The following is a 5,121-nucleotide window of genomic DNA, read 5'->3' as shown; positions in this document are numbered from 1 at the left end:
TGGTTTGGTTGATGGGTTGTTACCTATGATGGATACAAGTCGGATGGTTTGGGAACCTAATGTTGTTTTCAGGTAGTTGGAAAACATGTGGAGATATTTCTAAGAGATGGAAGTCTAATGATGAATTGCATAGTTAAATAGGTTGCTTTTATAACTCTACGTTAGCATAGTTGGTATTTATACAAAATAAACCTGTTATAGCTTATTTCTTTATTCAAGCTTGCATGTCATTCACTTCCCACACTTGTGGGGTACGACATGTACTCATAATTTCTATTTCCATCCAAATGTACATCAAACACTACTCAGATAATGAAGGAGAACCAAACTACTACATCAAAGATGAAGATTGCTAGGCTGGTGGACCCCCGGTCAATTGCATGTGGAAGATGGGAGCTTTGTTGTATTTTGCTAGTGTGTATTTTAGTTAAAGACTTTGAGGTCTTTATATATTTTTTAATTTAAATGTTGTAATAATGGCACTTTGTGTGATACACTGATGAAGTTGCTGTATGTATAAAACTTGATCCGGGCATACATGGGTGTAACAGAGGTTAGATCAGAGTTGTGTTGACTGCAGGACGAGAGCCTAGTTAGACCATGGCCAACGGTTTCCCTTCACGGCCCAAATTCCCATCGTAAAGGGATTTTCGTTCCCTTCAGCGCTCCAACGGTTTCCCTTCACGGTTCCTGTCACGAAAGGATTCCCGAGGTCATTCCCTCCAGGACGGGATTCTCTCTCCTTTCCTTTCGCGATTCCCCTCGAAGGGAAGCTGTTGGAGATGAGAGAAAATAAAGGGAATGGGAACGGGGAAGGAAATCGGGAAGGAAACGAAATGAAGGGAATATGGTTGGAGATGGTCTAGAATGGTCGAGTTTTAAGGAATAATTTGATAAAGAAAACTACTTTTTAAAACTCTGCCTTGCCTTTTTTGTTCTTTTATTTGCTTATTCTGTTTGAACCCTGGACCAACGAAACGAAGTGTCGCTGGACCAACGAAACGGCAGCGCACTTCGCCAAAAAGTCGGGGGCTAATAGAGCCTGCCCCCACACCGAAGGAAAAAACATACCTTCGGGAGCGAAAACGAGGTATCGCCTAACCAGAGAAACGGCAGTGCACTTCACAAAAAACTCGGGGGCAAATATCGCCTGCCCCCGAGACGAAGTAAAATCAAGCCTTCAAGGCTAAAAGTCGGGAACCAATAGTGCTTGCCCCCATAGCGACCTCAAAAGGAACAAAATCCCCACAGGCCGAAGTTACCTGCGACTAAAAGTCGAGGGGGGGGGGGGGACGGTGTTTTAAAAAATAAAATAAAATAAAATAGTAGCCCCATGCAATCGCAGGAAACTGCGGCGAAAGTCGGGGGGACGGCGTCGCTAAGTACGTACAATCCGAAGACCCAACTAAAGAGATTCGGAACGCCTCGAATCGTAAAAAATGCTTCGGGCGCCATGCCACTAAAAGTATAACAAAAGAACAAATCATAATACAAAACCGATTTATTCTGCATCGTAATCAACATCTGGATCAACAAAATCCTTATACCAACGACTGGAAGAAAATTGAAAAGCAATGCCTTCGCTGGCATGAAAATACGTCATTGGGGCCGGATGGGCCCCAACTTGAGTACAATATGACGGCGACATAGGGATATCGTCGTCGCTACCACTGCGCCTCACTACTTGCGAAGAGGGACCACAGTAATAGCAAATTTGCGGTCAGTGCAAAACTGGCTCTTCGTCCTGAGGTTCAATCTTCGGCTGAAGGAGCACCGATGTGCCTTCAACGTCTCCCCTCGCTGCACGGCGCAGATTCCGTTCAGTTCGTCGACTAGCTAGCGTCGAAGGACTAACGGATTTCCAAAAAGCTTTTGTTCTAGCATTCATATCATCATATGACCTACACTTCGCATGCCAATACCGCTCCAGCTCGATATCGGCATGACGTCGATGAAATGATTCCCAACAGGACCAAGACACATAAAAATTGTCCCTCATCATGATCAAAGGGACAGCTTCTTTGGCTATTGCGCAGTGTCCGAAGGAAGGACCTGCGCAGGGAGCGCAAAAAGGTCAATAACACTTCAATATAAACATAAAATATATTACACAACCAATGTGTTACATCGTCAATTACAAAAAGCGAAAGCACAAACAATACGACCCTTCGCGCTGAGTCAGCCCACCTTCCCAGTATCTTCGGCTATCGTGGTCGTCGGTTTCGATGAGGGGTCATCCCTCGCCTTGGCCTAACAAAAAATTAATAATAATAATTATTATTATTACACATAATTCATTTATAATATTCGACCAGGTAAAACAAAAGTTAACTCTGGTGCAAGCAGGTAAAACAAAAGTTAACCCTTTGTCGATTAATTTCAACTTCTCGAAGAGCGAGCTCGCGGCCGTGCTTGCACCAATAATTGGTGGTGAATGATCAAGCGGTGCTCTTCGATGCCTTTGTAACGGCCGAAGTCGACAGATCCGAAGGGTACTGGAAGGGAGGTCTCTGGAGAGCAGTATGATGGTCGCAACCCGTCATCTCGACAGACTGCACGAGACTTTGGGCGGCAACCATCGCGCAGAAATCGCCGTAAAGTTGCGTGGCAGGAAGGAGGCTCCCACTGGTCTCGTTGATCCAACTAATAAGCCCACCTAGCCCTACAAGTTCAATTGATGGGGGAGTCGCTGAGGCGCCAATACCTTCAAAGGTATGACTGATTGCTTCGCACGCGGCGACCGCCTTCGGCTCAAGCTCCCCAATGACATTAAGAGCATCGTCGTTATAAGCCTTCGCTTCGCTTAATTCAGACTGCAGCCGCTACGCTTTCTCCTTCTCCGACGCGCAAAGTGCCTGCAATTCGCACACTTGCGCCTCGGAGGACTGTAGGTTCTGGCGAAGACAGCTTACTTCGCTGTCCGCAATCCCCTTCTCCGAGCGAAGGGTGCTAACCTCCCTTTCAAGCTGCTCCAGTCGCAATTCAGCATCATTCGCTCGCCGTGACATCTCGCTTTTTTGGCCCTCAGCTTTTTCTACCCGTTTTTGCAACAAGTCAATCTGGGCCTAAGCGCTTCGGGCCCAGGCTTCGGATTTTTCAGCCTACTTGCGCTGACCCCGTGAGAGGAGCAAAACCTGCAGTGTCAGATACAAGTCAGCAAAATACAAGGTATAGTAATGCAAGAAAATAAACGATATACCTTCACTATAGCCACATCAGATGCATCGAGCAGCTCGCTTGTAGACTTTTGGGTGAGCGGAATCTCGAGTTCAGGGAGGACGAAGGTACCAAACATCTTCTTCGCATCACTAACCTCCCCGATACTCGGCTCAAAAGCGGCGAGCCGCAATGTCTTAGGCGCAATGGCCTTTGCATCAAGCAACCCGCCGAGGCCCATCAAACCCTTCCCGTCGCGGCAGGGCGCACTCGGCGTTAACTCTTCGATCTGAGAAGATGAGCTCGAAGGCGATGAGGGCGATGAGTACGCCGCCACTTCTATGTTGTCGGCACCTTCGGTTTCAGGCTCCTCCTGATTGGCGGCCTCGGGTATTGCACCCGCCTCTGTCAATTCCTCGTCATCGCTCAGAATTAACGTTGGGAGATCGACGCGTGAGCAAAACAATGATTTTGGCGCCTGGACCTCCTTTGCGCCTTCAGAACTCTCCCGCCGGGCCATGTCGCGCGAAGCAGCAGAGCCCTCCGGAGACGTTTCTGTGTGAAAAACCTCGGGCGCGGCTTCGCATGGTCTTTTTTGAATGGCAACAGCTTTCTTAGTACGGCCCCCCTTCGGCGACCGCTCGGTGTGCTTCCTCTTCGTCGAAGGGCCAGCGGTGGCCTCTTCGCCCGCTTTCGCTGCTGGGGAGCCCCCCGCGCTACTTTGCAGCATGGCGGTGATCTTCGGTCGTTCAGCATATGACAGACCTCGATACTCGAAGACTCTATTCAGTCTTCGGGTAAGTCCCTGGTCGGCACAGAGCTGCGCTTCGCCAGGTGTAATCTTGCCGACTAACATTATAGCCTTCGCCTCTACCTCAGCGACTGACATATCTGGAAAAAATCATAACCGTTAGGCAAGGAAATTTAAATTATGTAAAAATGTACGGACAAGGGAGCACCTGCGAAGCCGTCCACAGTAGGATGGGGCTGGCATAGCCCCTCGTGCCCCTTGTCCCCGAATTCCGGAATAACCCAGCCACGGCTCAGGGGCCAGACTCCGGCAGCCACGAACTCCTCAACCAAGTCGCGGGTCGAAAGATGCTTCGCGCACCTGGCGAAGGCTTCAAGGGCTGTTTGCTGCGATGATTTCAACTGCACATCTGGCGCACGGTTTCCCTTAACTTCTTCGCATCTAGATACAAGATATTCTTCGGCTTCCACTTTGTGGTAGAACCACCACTGGGTCCAATCACTAGGCCATTTGTTCTTGTACACCACCGCGGGCGTAGACAAGCCAGCGTGATAGGCGAAGTTCAAACACCCATAGTGGGCCTCGCTCTGCACCCCGTGGGTGAAGACCGGCTTCAGTTGGTGGTGCAGTCGGTGCGCGGCGACGAAGGCCCTGGCGGACGCCTTAACCCCCTCCGAGCGAGCGGCCTAGGCGAAGAGACTCATTCTCACTATGGCGTTAGGGGTCAATTGATGCAAATAGACTTCATACAGTTTTAATACTTTGATCACCATCTCGTCACAAGGAAGGCGAAGGCCGGCCCAGAAATAGTGCACAAACACAATAGCCTCATCATCAGCTGGCTCCGGTATCTGTTGTTTACCGGGAAGCTAGACCTTCGAAACATCGCTAATCAAACCTTCTCTGACATGGCCAACCAGAACTTCGCCGTCCACTTTAGATTGGCCAATCCAGTAGGTCTTCGGTCAGGAGGATCTAAGCTTCAGAGCCATCTAGCCCAAGAAATTCCTTCAACAACACGATGACAATCGGGGGCTTCGTCTAAGGCGTTCGAAAAACTGTAACCGACTTCGTGCGAGAGCGACAGCTTTAGCAAGGGCACGGTGAAATTTTTTGGACAGTAGCCTGATATTTATAGGGCAAGACGGCGGCAGTTACAATTTCCCGCATCAAAAATTGAACCGGCACCGAAAACCATGCTCAGGCATCCACCA

The sequence above is a fragment of the Phragmites australis genome, chromosome 13 (genome assembly GCF_958298935.1).
Source record: "Phragmites australis chromosome 13, lpPhrAust1.1, whole genome shotgun sequence".
Classification (NCBI taxonomy): Eukaryota; Viridiplantae; Streptophyta; class Magnoliopsida; order Poales; family Poaceae; genus Phragmites; species Phragmites australis.
This window is presented reverse-complemented; position numbering follows the sequence as displayed.